This window comes from Equus asinus, chromosome 1 (genome assembly GCF_041296235.1).
Source record: "Equus asinus isolate D_3611 breed Donkey chromosome 1, EquAss-T2T_v2, whole genome shotgun sequence".
Classification (NCBI taxonomy): Eukaryota; Metazoa; Chordata; class Mammalia; order Perissodactyla; family Equidae; genus Equus; species Equus asinus.
This window is the reverse complement of record NC_091790.1, coordinates 112656198-112672661: the sequence shown is the minus strand read 5'-3', so window position 1 is coordinate 112672661 and position 16464 is coordinate 112656198. Positions and strand designations below refer to the sequence as shown.

Genomic DNA, 16464 nt, shown 5'->3' with positions numbered 1-16464 from the left:
GAGCAGGGCGGACTCTGGGCAGAGGAGGAGGGTTTTAGCTGGAATGCGAAGTCTCGCCGCCCATTCGTGGGAAAGGCGTCTTTCCAGAGTGCTCCCGCGCCACCGCCAGCGCAGCGGCGCGCTGGGACTACAAGTCCCAGGAGGCCAGGAGACTGAGGCCGGCAGGAGTCCAGGAGCGGGGGCGGGACTGGGCAGTGGGGGGAAGAGAGGCATGCTGGGAACTGTAGTCGTGTTGTCTCCACGTTCGCAGCAGGTATGTCTTCATCTTCCTGATGGCTTGCGGAAGGTTGACACCAGTTAGACCCTGGCACTCCTGGGAGTGGCTGCGGCCGAGAGAAATGGAACTCTGCTTGAGTAAAAGGACTTTTGTTTTTTGCAAATCCGTCTAAACCCAGTGAGTGAGCGCCAGAGATTGAGAGTGCGTCCTAATACATACCACGCATATGGTGGCGGCTCGGTATTTGCGGAATTTAAGGGAATTTGCCTTCTTGCCTTTAGATTTCGAACTGAATAATAGACTTTTCTCTATAGAATGGATTTCATAAATCACTACACATCTTGCACATCTTCTAGTAATCAGAACATCCGTGCTAGTCTCATTCACCATTTTACAAAGAGATCTGCCCAAGGTCTCCCAGCATATTAGCAGAGCCAAACCAAAACCCAAATTCTTTTTCTTTCACTACAACACCATATCGCCTCTCGCTAAGGAACGTAAACTTGTGCTAATGTGACAGAAGTAAAAGATTTGATCCGTGGTCTTATTTTGGTCACTTACACTCACAAACAACATTTTTTTACAGATCAGATTGGTCAGAGAATTTGATAAAATAGGAAATATCAGTGGTAGGCCCCCTATTCCCAGATGAACTTTTACAAGCACCATGGAATACAATGATAAAACTCTTAAAGAAAATAGGTGTGGGTAACAAAATACAATTTGTTTCCTCTTTGTTTTAAAGGAAAATATTTCTCTTTAAAGTCATACTAGTACGTAGCCATGCACTCATCTCCTCAGAAATATGTGCCCTTCCAAATCTCTTCCTGTGCATCTAGACACATGTATGTGCATGTAAAAAGATACAGTTTTCTGTATTTTAAAAATTCACTTAGAACAATAGTTTAATTTTTAAGGTAAGCTTTATTTGAAACGAGGGTCTGGAGTATTTTACTTTAATCTGATACTGAGACTCGGTTTCACTGGGTGTGAAAAAAGGTCAGGATCTGGGCTTGATCACCTACCAATATAGCTCTCTCTCGGTACTCCTCTTCCTACAGAATTAGGAGAGAAGTTAGACCGTTAGTAAAGAAATGGCCAGATGACCAGGAGTGCCTCTACTTTTGCTAAGTCAAAAGAATGTACAAACCAGACGGTGATTGATAGAGACTATATGCTAGACAAGTTGTGTACCCGTCTAGGGACAGTCTGGTGGCAAGTGTTACTTGTTTTGAGTTATTGAACTCTATCTTGGCCAGTGTTTTTGCAGTCTTATTTTTTTCTCTCTCTTATTCGCAAGCTTCTCTCTTTCTTGCAACACCTGAGTGCTTTTTGAATTCTCAGCGGCTACCTTTGGCGTCTCATGTAGGTTAGAGAAAACCAATGTGAAGTATCTTTATGGATTTCAAATCTTTTGGAAAAATTTAGCAGTGCTTTTCTCTTTTTAATTAGGTTTTGTTTTCAATCTACAGATATTTTTTGAGCACCTCAAAGTATGAGGGGTTGTGCTATGTGTGTGTGTGTGTGTGTGTGTGATACAAAAATTTTAGGGAAGCCTTCTTCTAAAGCTTATGGCTTAGCTCAGGAGACAGGAAAAGCAATGAACTCTTAGTTACTTTGAGTTGATAAATGCCAAATGAGTGAGACAGACAACGAGCGGTTTAACAATTCTGAGAAGAGACAATTGTGAACTGGGTTGTGAGCATGAGGTGGTCACAGAGGACCTTGAAGGATAAGTGAAATTAGATTTGAACAGGAAGAAGAGCTCCCAGGCAAGAGAAGGGATGGAACAAAAAGCATGAAGAGGGCAAAGCAGAAGTTGGAACTCGTGTACATGTGTGAAGGCTCTAAAGTAGATTGGGACCCAACTCTGGAGAGCATCCAATGGCTGGTTAAGGATTTGGACCTGCTACTCTTGGCAGAGGGAGCCATCAAAGATTTGTCAGTCTAGAATTAAAATTAATGAAAATTAGGAAAATATTAATGTGGGATAAATTGTGAATTAATAATGGGAGAGAATGGAATGAGAGATATTAGAAGCCAATACATGAAGCAACAAAAGCTGAAACTAATATCGTAGCACTGGTATTACAAAGACACAGATCGAGGTGAGAGAGACTGAGGGAACGCACAGAACTAGCGACTAACTGGCTTAGTAGGCAAGAAAGAAGGTAGAATAAAAAATGGCTGAAATGTCCAGGCTGGAAGAGGTCAGAAAGTGTGACGGAACACAAGACTGTGCATGGTCTGACAAATGGGGACTTTCATACACAGGTGGTGAGAGAAATTGGCATAACATCTTTAAAAGCAGTTTGGCCATAAATGTATCAAAATGGAAATGCCGTGCATGCTTTGACTGAAAAATTTATAGATAATATTTATAGCTGTGTGCAAATATATATGCTTATTGCAGCCTCATCTGTAATGGCAAGAGTGGAAACAATGTACCTGCCTATCCAAAGAGCCATAGTTAAAAAACAAAATCGCATACATACAATTAAGTTCTATGAAGCCATTAAAAGAGGAAAAAAAAAATCTATACGTGTTGATGTAGAATAGGCCCCACAATTTACTTAGTAAATGAGAAAAGCTTGGCACAAGTTGTGTTTTTGGTATTCTTCCATTTATGTAAAATGGAATGTGGATAAAATGCTTGAACATACAAACAGTTTTTCTGAAGGATATTTCAAAAATTGTTAGCTGTGGTCGCTTCTAGGAGGGCCTCAAGAATCTTTGGTAGAAAGGAGACAACTCCCCTTGTGTATACCTTTTTATATACTGAATATTTTACCATGTGCGTGCATTACTTTTCCAACAAAATTAAATCTATTTAATTAAAAAAGTGTTTTAGACTTTTAGTCTAGATGATAGGAAGAATGGCAATCTCTTTAATAGAAACATGCAAATAAAGAAAAAAGGAAGCAGATCATGTTTGGGAAATTTTTTAAATAGCACAGGCTGAATCCCACCTACTTACACCACAGTTCTTTTTTTTTTTTTTGAGTTATTTCATTGGGGTCATAATGGTTTATAACATTGTGAACTTTCAGGTGTACATTAGTGTTTATCGGTTTCTGTATAGACTGCAGCGTGCTCACCACCAATACTCTAATTTTTATCCGTCACCAGACATATGTGCCCCTTTACCTTTTTCGCCTACCCGCCAACCCCCTTCCCCTCTGGCAACCACTAATCTGTTCTCCTTATGCATGTGTGCCACAATTCTTTAGGAACTTGACTGCCCTGCCCATCCTGGGCCACAGCTGAGGGTTTGGGCACTGGACCCAAGCTAACCTAATCCATGTAGGCTGGCCAGCGACCTGTGGCCTGGTGTAGGACCATGGTGTGGGCCAGTCACTGGCTTCTCACTGATAAGGAATCCGAATTTAGAAACCTAGAGAGAGGAAGTCATTAAGCAGAGGAGCAGAAGCTGAATGCCATGGGGTAGAATTAGTGATTTGGCGGGCTGAAGCCTTGTGAGAGAGGAGAAAGTGTAAAGAATCTGGGTAGTCGGGAAAGGGGCATTAAGTGGGCATGCGGAGATATGCCGAGATGTCGAGGTGTGACCCACGTGGCCGTGGGAGACATGGGGAAAGTTCCTGCAGCAGCTTGACTTCCTCCTGATTTTCCAGGACAGCTTCGGCTGACATTTATTCCATAAATAAATTTGGCTTTTCCTGAAACAGAATAGGGCACTAGTAAAGAGCATGGGCTCTGAAGTGAGGGAGATGAAGGTTCAGAAGCCCGCTCCATGTCTTGCTCAGGGCGAGCCACTTCAGCCCTCTCAGCTTCAGTTTTGTCTTCCAGGAAAGCCGCCTGGAGCTGTGTTTAAGAGGCGTGTTTCAGAATTAGCGTGCTACACGTTACACTTGCTCGTGGAATAAGAACTGGTCACACAAACAATGAATGAGTGATTTTGGACCTTTTGCTGTCTTACCTCCTGCCTCTTCTTCTTTAGGCTCTTTTCGTCCTCACTAGCCACCTTCATCCAGATAAATGCGTGAGGAGCGAGAAGAAAGCCAAATGCCGTTTTCAAAAACCTGTCTTCTTAGGACTTCTGTGAAGGTCTGAGTGAGAGTTAAAACTAAGAATCTAAAAGAGGTTTCAGGATTATCTACCTGTTCATATTCACAGTATCTCTTTCCTCCTTAGCTCAGGTAATAATAATGCTTTATATCTATATTTTGAAGTATTTTTACATCTATTCTCTCAAAAAAGCTACCTTTGTTACAGCTTTCATGTCCTGATAGCTCTTTGTGAGTTCTATTTTTTTTAACGACTCTGGGAAGTCATTTGGTATCATTGTCCTCATTAATAGATGGAAAACTAAATAAAACACGGGAGTGAACGTGACCAGCTCATCTATTAAAAAAACAAGTATCAGGTGCACGCCCAGAACCCACAGCTCCTGAGTTGCCAGCTTGCTGCGTGAACCACTGAGTCACACCACCTTTATACCTGGTGTGATTTAAGAGAAGCCACAGATGAAGTTTCAAACCATTCCTGAGATTCTCCCAAAGTAGCATTTCTGATATAACCTGTCATTTCCTTCTGCTTCCCTCAGTCCTCTCTCTAGCCTAGGACTGAAGGACTCATAGCTGAGCAGTTATGGGAAAGTACATAAGGAAGAAGGGAGGGAAATTCTTCTCTAGTTTATTTCTGGCATCCCTTACTCCCTCATTCCTAGAACTAGTCTCAGCAGAAAAGCTGTTGACCATTTTTTAATCTGCGAGTTTAATGTTGAAATATGTAATCCAATAGGTAAGGAACTGGGGGAAAAAAAGAGCATAACTTTTTAGTCTAGAGTATCATACAGTTTTTAGAAGAAAAGCATATAAAAATGGAGAGAAGTTTGGAGAGAGTGAAATTTCTTTAATACTTCATATATTTCTAAAGCTAATATTTCAAAGCTTTCTCGTATAATACACTCGGTTTATTCTCATAACTCTACCCTAAAATAGGTGGGCCCAGGATTATTATCTCCATCTTTATAGATAGATGTCTTAGAATACTAGTGGGAATAATGATGCCTAAGCTGAGAGAAATTAATTGATTTGTCCGTGGTCATCTAGATGGCAGAACTGGAACCAAAACCCACTCAATAAAAACCGCAGAGTTACACAACAAAGGCTAAATGGTGTAATAATAAATTACTGCAGGAGAATGCAGTAATTAAATCCACCGTCTTCTCTGACTTCTCTATCTCATATTTCTTGTGCTGTTTCATTTAACATTCAAAGAAAAATTGAAGTTTTATAAATAATTTCAAAGTCAAGTACTATCTGAGCGTTTAGTTAAGGATCCTTCAGCATGATCATGTTTAGTTTCTGTATTCACGAATGGACCGTTAACAAGGGCTGTGAAATATGATTGCACCGTATGAAATCCATCCAGTATGTTGGTTGGGGTCATACCCAACTATCAGCAAAAAAACCCCAAACAAAACAAACAGAAATCCCTTTCCTTCAGTGACTGCTAATGTTTTAGGTTAAAAATAAATTGTGATTCTATTTATATGAGGTATCTGAAGTAGTCAAATTCATAGGAACCTAAAGTAGAACAGTGGTTACCAGGGGCTGAGGCGATGGGTGTGGAGTTTCAGTTGGCAAGATGGAAAAGTTCTGGAGATCTGTTTCACAGCAACGTGAATAAGTTAACATCACTAAACTGTACCTTTAAAATTGATTCAGAGGGTAAATTTTGTGTTATGTGTTTTTTACAATATAAGTAAATAAATAAGTAACCTTTATTGCTTGGGATGATGAACAAGTACTGGCGGTGGGTAGTGGTGATGGTTGCACAATAAGGTGAATGGACTTAGTGTCACTGAACTGCATACCTAAAAATGGCTAAAATGGTAAATTTTATGTCAGGTATATTTTACCGCAGTAAAAAAATAAATACGTTGTATTTAAAGTACCAATGTGATTTTACCTTTTTGTTGTATTCACTATTCTGTGAAAATCTTTGCATTTCATGTTTCTGCGTAGGCCATTATAAAGCTAAGATTTCTTTGAGCCTCTCAGTTGTTCAGCCATAGTAAACATAAATAATTGGTGTTGTTAGGGAACTATTCAAGTCCAAACTAAAATCTATAGAGGGATGGGGGCCAGCCCTGTGGCCAAGTGGTTAAGTTTGCGCGCTCTACTTCAGCTGCCCAGGGTTTCACTGGTTCGAATCCTGGGCGCGGACATGGCACCACCTGTCAGGCCACGTTGAGGCAGCATCCCACATGCCTCATCTAGAAGGCCCACAACTAAAATATGCAGCTGTGTACCGGGGGGCTTTGGGGAGAAAAAGGAAAAATAAAATCTTTAAGAAAAAAATCTATAGAGGGAAATTTCATTTCTAAGACTCATCATAACGTTATGCAAATATCTTCTAATGCCTGTAAAATTCCACAAGGCACCTTACGTGCGTTTTAAGTTTCGCGCGGTGAAATCGTTGGATGATTACTTTGCCTCGTCAGTGATTATCACATGTCAAGATGCCCATTGTGTAGTATTATTCATATTTATCCTGTAGTTGAAAATTTGTTCAAAGGCATTTATTATTTTTCTTAGCTTTCAACTAATAAGCATTCATGGTTTTAAAATTATTTTTAAATTTCCTTTTAATACACTCTGCCAGTTACTTTCTAAAAGTAAACTTTAAAAATAGTTTATTTTAAACTTTAAGGTATGTATTTCCTTCTTTTTCAAAGAAATGAGGCTATGTAATTTATAAAGGCAATTATTATCTACTCCCTCCTCATCGAGTTTTTTGTAGTTTTCTGGTGAAATATTTGCTTATATCTTTCTTTAATAGTGTCATGTCTCCTAGAGATCTTTCATTTCTTTTTCCTAGTTCAATGTTTGGTATTTGATGTTTCTTCAGTAGATTCCAGTTTGTTCTCTGTCTCTGCTTATCCCAGACTGATCTTTCTGTTGCATGTTCCATGAGGACTGTTTTAAGTACATTCCTAATATGTCACAAATCCAGTATCGTGTCATACTGATGGTACTCTTCAGTGGTTTTATTTCTGATGAGCCATTTGTGACACATAATATTAACTATGCGATGATTTTAACAGTCAAACTTTTTAATTGTGGATTTGGGGCGGGGAGGGGTGGAGATTTATGATTTCCACTAACGCCCTCGAAGCTGCCCGGGCAGCCCTTTTATTCATTCTTGGTCAACTCCCATGGCTCCTCCAAGCCCTCCACCCCACTCCTGGTTCCTAGAGACAGTAGGAGTTACGAAGATTCAGCTCACTCAGTCTCTCCGCTTTCCAAGTGAAATTTGGAGATCACAGATTTACCCCTGTACTTATTTGATTCTCTCCAGTATGAGGATTCTTAATCCTTTCCAAGGGTAACTCCTCGCCCTGTCGACCTTCTCCATCCTATTGTATCTCTTCCTAGTCTTGCTGTACAAATATCTCCTCTCTTTTGTCTATCTTCAGTCTTTCCCTCGCCACGGCCTCCTCTATCTTCTAAAACGCTCAGGCTCCCACAGGCTGCTACCCAGGCCCTTCTCTTGTGACCCACCACTATCTGTCTAGCGGCACATTTCTCATGAAAGGACCTCCTCCCTGCCAGATCTCGTGACCTCCTAGTTTACATCCTACTCTACTTTTCCGCAGCATTTGACCCTTTTCAATAAATACCCTTCCTTCTTGAAATTCTCCCCTTAGTTTCATCTTTAAATTGAGGTGAAATTGACATATCACAAAATTAACCATTTTAAAGTGAACAATTTAGCGTCATTTAGTACATTTACAATGTTGTGCGACTACCTTCTCTATCTGGTTCTGAAACATCTTCATGACCCCGAAAGGAAACCCTGGACCCGTTAAGCACTTCCTCCCCACTCCACCATCCCCCAACCCCGGCAACCACCAATCTCTATGGATTTACCTATTCCAGATATTTCATATAAATGGAATCATACAATATGTGACCTCTTGTGTCTGGTGGCTGTCATTTAGCACAATTTTTTGTTGTTTATTTCAAATCCTAATATTTTGCCATATTTGCCTCAGATTTTAAGTAACAAAACATTACGGATAGAATTGAGATGCCTTTGTAATCCTTGCCTACCCTCCATCCCTGGAAATAACTATTATCTTGGATTTAGAATTGTTTTGTTCCAGTGTTCAATGTTATGTTGAGTGGTGTCTTGCTTTTTAAAAAAAATTATGGTAAAAAACATGTAATGTAAACGTTAGAATCTTAGCCATTTTTAAATGTACAGGTCAGTAATGTTAAGTATACAGTAGTATCCCCTTATCCATGAGGGATGTATTCCAAGACCCCCAGTGGATGCCTGAAACCTCACATAGTACCAAGCCCTCTAGACTATGTTTTTTCCTATACATGCATGTTTGAGACGTGACAGCAAAATGAATTTCTTTTTCCTTCTTCACAGTTTCACTGATAGAAGATTTGTCCTTACCATAGATCTTAGCAACCTCAGCATATGATTTTTTTTCCTTCCTTAGTAAGTCGAGAACTTTCCCCTTTTTACTTAAAGGAAGCACTTTATGGCTTCTCTTTAGCAAACTCGAATTGCCAACCTTACTACTCTTGTGCTTTGGGCCCAATATTAAGTAAAATAAGGGTTATTTGATCACAAGCAATGCGATATCGCAACAGTTGATCCGAAAACTGAGTTGGCTACTAAGTGTCTAATGGGTGGGTAGCAAATACGTGGACACACTGGGCGAAGGGATGAGTCATGTCCTGGGCAAGATGGAGTGGGATGGCAAGAGATTTCATCATGCTACTCAGGAGAAGCACAATTCTGAATTTATGAATTGTTTTCTCTGGAATTTTCCATTTATATTTTTGGGCTGTGGTTGACCGTGGGTAACTAAAACAGCAGAAAGCAAAACCGTGGATAAGGGGGGACCACTCTATTCACAGTTTTGTGAAACAGATCTCCAGAACTTTTTCATCGTGCAAAACTGAAAATCTATACCTATTACTCAGCAACTGCCCTTTTTCCCTTCCCCACAGCTCCTGGTAACCGCCATTCTACTTTCTGTTTCTATGCATTTGATTACTTTAGATACCTGATGTAAGTGGAATCATGCAGTATTTGTTTTTTTGTGACTGGCTTAATCCACTTAGCATGATGTCTTCAAGGTTCATCCATGTTGTAGCATGTGACAGGATTTTCCTTCCTTTTTTAAGGCTGAGTAGTATTCCATTGCGTGTATATACATTTTGTTTATTGATTTATTGATGGGCATTTGGGCTATTTCCACCTTTTGGCTGTTGTGAGTAGTGCTGCTGTAAACCTGCATGTCCATGCATTTAGAGCAATATCGCTAGGTCATATGGTAATTCTGTGTTCAACTTTCTGAGGAACCACCAAACCATTCACCGCAGTGGCTGCACCATTTCACATTCTCACCAGCAATGTACAAGGGTCCCAGTTTCTCCATGTCCTTGCCAACACTTGTTATTTTCCTTAAAAAAATTTTTTTTCTTTGTAAAATTTTTGGCTGTCCTAGTGGGAGTGAGGTGATACCTCATTGTGGTTTTGATTTGCATTTTCCAAATGACTAATGTTGAGCATCTTTTCATAGGCTTGTTGGCCATTTGTATGTCTTCTTTGGAGAACTGTCTATTCAAGTCCTTTGCCTATTTTTTAGTTGGGTTCTTAGTCTTTCGTTGTTGACTTGTAAAGGTTCTTTATATAGTCTGGATATATGTATGATTTGAAAATATTTTTTCCCATTTGGTAGGCTGTCTCTTTCTTTGGGTTTTAAAACTGTACTCTCAGGCTGGCCCAGTGGCATAGTGGTTAAGTTTGAATGCTCCGCTTTGGTGGCCTGGGGTTCACAGATTCACATCCTGGGTGTGGACCTACACACCACTCATCAAGCCGTGCTATGGCGGCATCCTATGTACAAAATAGAGGAAGATGGCCACAGGTGTTAGCTCAGGGCCAATCTTCCTCACCAAAAAAAAAAAAAAAAAGAAGAAGAAGAAGAAGAACCTCAAAAAGTAAAATAAAATAAAACTTTGCTCTCTGCTATTTTCCTTCCCTCTCTCTTTCAAACAGTAAATTTATTCAGTGGAATAATTTTGAGCACCTGGTATATTGTTAGGTACTGTTTTAGGTACTCGCAGTAAAAATACAAATATTATTTACTCTTTTACACCTTTTGTTTCTTTCACTGTCTTCTGTTTCTTTTAATGCCTTAATATGATCATTTTCTGGAGTTATGTTGCAGTCTCTATGGAGGCTTCCTGTCCCCTTTTTGTCCCAGAAAAAGCCTATTTAACCTTCAGAACCCAATCTGAACATCCGTCCTCTGGGAAGTTTCTGTGATTTCAGCAGGCAGAATGAATCACTTCTTCTTTGCTCACATAGCACTCGATATATTTAATACAGTATTCTAGTCTTTACATTGCTTTCTAATGTTTTGTTTATATGTGTAGGATGTGAGCTCCTTAATGTGGAGATCTTACCCTCAGAGCTAACAAATCTCTCCCAAGCTCCTAGGAAAAGTCTGGCACACAGCAGTTATTCAACAAACATTGAATGAATTATCAGGCCCTGGATGTTTTTTTAACTTTTGTTATGGAAAAATTTAAATTTATACAAAAGTAAAGAGAATAGTGAAATGAATCACCTTCAGTTCATCAAATGAATTACGCACCATTTGGCTTTGACGATTATTAACATAAGGCCAATCTTATTTCATCTCAATCCCTTCCACTTCCTCTCCCTACTGGATTATTTTGAAGCAAACCTCAGAAATCATTTCGTTCATAAATACTTTTCTGACATTTTTTTTTTTTTAAAGATTTTTTATTTTTTCCTTTTTCTCCCCAAAGCCCCCCGGTACATAGTTGTGTATTCTTCGTTGTGGGTTCTTCTAGTTGTGGCATGTGGGATGCTGCCTCAGCGTGGTCTGACGAGCAGTGCCATGTCCGCGCCCAGGATTCGAACCAACGAAAACACTGGGCTGCCTGCAGCAGAGCGCGCGAACTTAACCACTCGGCCACGGGGCCAGCCCCGACTTTTCTGACATTTTTAAGGGAAAGATTTGAATGTTAAAAATATAATATTACTGTACCTGGGGTCAACTAACCAGGGCCCTCAATTAGCCATCCACCAATTTTAAGAGAACAAATCATAAGAAATTGTCTGCAATCTCAGACCTTAAAAGATTCAACTTAGTAGGTTCTGGTCTTAAAACAAAGCCAGCATAATCTCCTGAATTTCTACACTTGAAAAACTCTCAAATGACAAACTCTCAAATGACACTGAGCTTAATGTATTGCAAGATCTAAATTATCAAAGAAATAGCCAAGATAAAATATTTTACTTAGGCAAGAAATACACTTTTTTGTGGTAAAGTTTAAAAAAAAAAGACACTTTTTTTTTGAATCTCATTTCACCAGAAAGTAATGCTTCATTATATTTAAATATGAAATGACACAGCTAGAACCCCAAAGTGTTTTCAGTTGCATTGAACAATGAAGTAGTATTCTATGAGTATTGCTAAGAGTATTGAAAATTACTGCCGTTTACTTCTTTGGATCTAATAACAATTTTTTGAGCTCTTTCTGTTTCTTTCATGTCCCTTGGGGGCTCTGTTTGAAGCTGATAAAGATCTGTTCTCATGCACTTTGCGGCTACCCTCGGCCAAGCCACTATCATCTCTCGCCTGCCTTTTTTGATAGTCTTCTAAGCGGTCTTTCTGCATCAGCTCTTGCCCGCCTCTGTCCCAAAGGTCAGAACAATCCTTTTAAAACATGTCAGATCACATGACTCTTCTGCTCCAAACTCTCCAGTGGCTTCCCATCCCACTGAGACAGGACGCAGTATTCTCCAGGGGAGTGGTATCGCTTACTAGGGTGTGTTTTGGAAATGCGTGGCGAGCCTTTCTGAATGTACCGTGATTGAGTGGCATTTAGCATCTGGGAGCCTGGGCTGCTAGTCCATGCTCCAGATTCCCTCGTTATGAAGAATTGTCTCTCATCTTGCATGGCATTTTTTTTAAATCAATTTTTGAAGTGTAATTTATATAAAATAAAACGCGCCATTTTAAGTGTGCAGTTTGATGAGCTTTCACAAATGTGTACACCCATGTAACCGCCACAACAATCAAGGTATGAAACATTCTCATCACCTCAAAAAGTCCCCTCATGTGCCTTCTGCATGACTTCCGAATGTCCTTTGGACCTTCTTGAAGGTGAAAAACCTGTTTATAATGATCTGAGCCTGGAACCTAACTCCATTTATACATAAACACAAAATATATTTTTGCACGGTTTTAACGTACAACTTGATTTTCCAGAAACGCAACTGTCATGTAAATTGAGGGAAGATGATACTCTGTTCAGAATTTTACCAGAGGTTTGCTGTTTCGGAAAATCGTGTCAGAGACGGCGTCAGCATCGCCATTTGTAGCATCTGAGTTTCCAAGGGAACACTCCTCTATCAGTCTGCATTTGTAGCTGTCACATTTACAGTGATTTTACGTGAAGGTGACATATTTCATTGTCTCTTACAGTGTTCGTGTCTGAACACTTATGTATTGACATAGATATTATTTTATTATAAGTAACTTTTACTTATTTCTCATTTATATTACAGGTCCGGCATTATGGTAGGTCTTTTGGAGTTAGGTGTGTGGATAGGTTGTATTATCTGTGAGGTTAATTTCAGGATAGTAAGGGAAGAGTACAAAATATTTGTTATAGAAATGGAGCACTGGGCCTGTCAGGTTAGAGAAGCACTGCATTATACATATTATACATTCAGATCCTACCCCTTTCCTCCCTCGATTACCTCTCTGATCGAATCTACTATTTACTATTCTCCTCTGAGCTCGCTTCCTCCAGCCACACTGGCCACTGGCTGCCCTGCTGTTGCACGAAAGCTCCAGGCACATGCCCGTGTCTGGACTTGTGTCTGCATTTGCTGTTTGTTTCTTATGCTGGAATGCTCTTCCCCCCAGCTATCCACGAGGCTGGTTCCCTGCCTTCCTTCAGCTCTTTGCTTAAAGGCCCCCTCCTCAGTGAGGCTTTCCCTGACCCACCCCCCCCATTTAAAATTGTGCCTCTACTCCCTGGCGCTCCTCATGTTTTTTCCATGCTTTGTTTCTCTTCTAGAACATATTACTCTCTGAACAGACTTTATATTTTACTTATTTATTTTTTTGTTGTCTGTTGGCCTGCCCTCTCCCCTCTCCCCACCGCTACACTAAAATGTAAACTTCATGGGGATGGCTGCAAAAATGTGAGTCGGTGCTGGTGAAAAGAATTGTCTGGTTCCCCAGCAAAGTGGCCTGTGTTTCAATATGCTGCATAGTCAGCCCTGGGCTCCCTTCTTATCTTCCAGCCCGGTTCCTTGTACTGGCTTCCCCCATCCCTTAGTCCTGTTTATAAAGACAGCAGCATCCCTGGAGTTTAGAACAGTGCCCAGCACAGACTAGGTACTCAATACATAGTTACTGAATTAATGGATGTCTTTAGAACTCCGTGTTTTTGTGTGGTTTTATCTGAAAGTTTGAAGATTTAAATATTTTTACTTTTATATTAATATGTTTTTCCAGGGAGTAATACAAAGTATATTACCTGGAGAAGTGCCATTTATGCTCCCTTATGCTGTAAAAGTTGGTTGATTCATAATTGGCTCGTTAAAGGTCCTATTGTATTCTTTTCCTCATTAAGAGGATTGACGGCTATAACTCAGTGTTATTTATAAGCCATACCCATAGGGCACACTGATGTGTGTTCCTACACATGATATAATTAACGTGAGTCATAAATTACTTATCAATCATTTGCCCCCAGCTGTCAGAGGCAATATATGGTAGCTTTCTTAAGAATAAAACTGGGGAAACATTGTTAATGCAAATATACCCCATTGATTTGAGCCCCTGCTATTTCTGAAATTGAGTTAATTTGCTTGAACTGAGCTAAAATTTTTAACCCTTGCATAATCCCTGAGTGAAAACAAAAGCAGTAGTGTGACGATTACAGGAAGATGATCAACCTGTTCAAGAGAACAACCTTACTTGTAAGTAATCATTTGAAGTAATCGTTCATGTATTCATTTAGCCAATATTTATTAAGCAGCTATATGCACAAAGCATGGTTCTGGAAATGTAAGGACAAATAAGGCAGAGTCCCAGCCTTTAAGGAACTTACCACCTAATAGATGGGAATGCAAGCAGGTAGGCAAATAGGCACAATAAAATGTCATGGTCGACGAGATAGCAATCTTACAGGGGACGGAAAAGGGTAGATGTGGGAATGCAATGGTCATATCTACCTGCAGAATTGGGAATGAAGCAGAAAAGTCTTCAAAAAGAAGGTAACACTCGAACTGACTCTCTGGAGTTAAGAATGTGGTTGTGTGGGCTGAATGGTGAGATAAGGATATTCTAGGCATAAAGAGCAGCATGATCCAGAGGTTTGACGCAAGCCACCCGGTTAGCATAACTGTTTGGAGCACAGACTACTCTGTGGGAGTGAAGTGAGATAAAGCTGGAGTGGTGGGCAGGGTCGGGACACGGATGGCCTGGTCCCATGGACTAAAGGAATTTGAACGTCATCCTGTGGGCGCTGGAGGGCCAGTGGATCCTTTAGGTAGGATAGCAACATCAGTTTACGTCACTGGCGTGTCACTGGTTTAGACCAGTGGAGCTAGAGGTGGTTAAACGGTGACAGAAGTCCAGATAACCAGTGATTGAGATCCTGAAGTAAGAAAGCAGCAACTGAGATGAAGAGGACGGAGACACCGGAGAAATGCTGCAATCTGTAGGACTTGCTGGTTGATTGCAGTGGGGTTAGGGGAAAGGAAGGAGTTAGGACAAGAGTCATAAGCTCAGATGCCTCAAGAGCTGCACAGGTGACACAAATGAATGAAAAGAGCCTCAGCATCCAGTGTGGTCCTTACATCCACTTCATGGACCAAGGGCTTATCCGAGTCTAAATGGGACATCTGCTACTCAGCTCTAGCCAGTGGTTCCATGTAAGGAGGGCCTGGCGTTGCCTCCTCTTCCGATTTTTAAATAGAAGCCTAAATCTGTATTTCGATGTGAAATCTCCCAAATCTTAAATGCTGGCTCTGAGTTTTTTTAAAGTTCTGTCTGAACCAAATACAAACAGTGTCAGCAAATAAGCAGACAGCTTGCAGCCCCTGTTCTAGGATGATGCCTGTTTTCTGTTTTGAATGATTGGAAGCACGGCACCATTCACTAGGATAGGAAATAGAGGAGGAAAAGCAGGCTGGGAGGTGATGTGGAGAAGGCTAATGGTGAGATCTGGAACGTGTTAAGTTTGAGTACCTCAATTAACAGGAACAAATGCAGGTCTGGAACACGAGAAAAGTCAGAACAGGAAAATAAAATCCTGGGAGTTGATAGTAAATAGATGGTCGATGAAACTATTGAACTAAGTGAGTTTTGCATATGGAAAACAGTGTGTAATGAGATGAAAAGAGAGCCAAGAACAGGATCTTTAGAGAACGCTATCATTTAAGAGGCAAGCAGAGAAAGAGCAGCTAGGAAAGCCAAGAAATCGTCACAGAAGTAGGAAAAGAACTAGAGATCAGTTATGTCTTACAAGTCCAGGGAGACGAGTGTGTTTCAAAAGTGTTAGCTTCCTTGAAGAAGTCACGTAAGATAGAGTAAAAGAGGAGAAAGCATGGCGTAGTGTGTGTGTGTGTGATTATAGATGATAAGCAAGACTTAAATTTTGACCGGCTGCTGAGGATGATAGGCCTAACAGGCAGAGTTGCGTTGACCGCATTTGAGAATGCAATGCCAGCTGAGATCCCTTCGCTCCTATTTTGTTTTTAGCAAACCTTAGCCTTTGCTCTGCTCTCCAGTAAAATATTACTGATAAGTTATTCTGGTATTTCAGAGGAAGACTACCTTAGGCAGTCAGCAGGCAGAATTAGCCGGCTTCCTATATGGTGAGCTTCTGGTAGAATCATAGATAATCTGAAGTAGCAAGAAGGCCTGGGGTTTGCATAAGGCATTGGGTCTCAACCCTAGTAACATGTTAGAATCATCTGAGGGGCTTTTAAAAATACTAATGCCCTGGCTTTGCTCCAGCACAATTAAAGCAGAAGCTCTGTGGGTGGGTATTTCTTAAAATTTCCCAGTTGTTTCTGTATTTGATTTCCAAGATGGAGAATTACTGACCTGGTGGAACTGGAGTCACCTTGATCTGCTTGGGAAAAATGAGACAAAAGTAGATTTACTCCCGTATTTATAGTAATAATGGCAA

At 40.4% G+C, this 16464-nt stretch overlaps 1 long non-coding RNA gene across 1 annotated transcript in view; it reads left to right on the top strand.

Annotated features, from left to right (window-relative positions):
- The first annotated feature begins 117 nt into the window (after nucleotides 1–117).
- The window catches only part of LOC123285572 (uncharacterized), a 90669-nt gene continuing 74322 nt past the window's right edge, over nucleotides 118–16464 (top strand). Inside the window, exon 1 of the long non-coding RNA XR_011502252.1 lies at nucleotides 118–253. This is a non-coding gene — a long non-coding RNA (uncharacterized lncRNA). The remainder of the gene's footprint in view (nucleotides 254–16464) is intronic.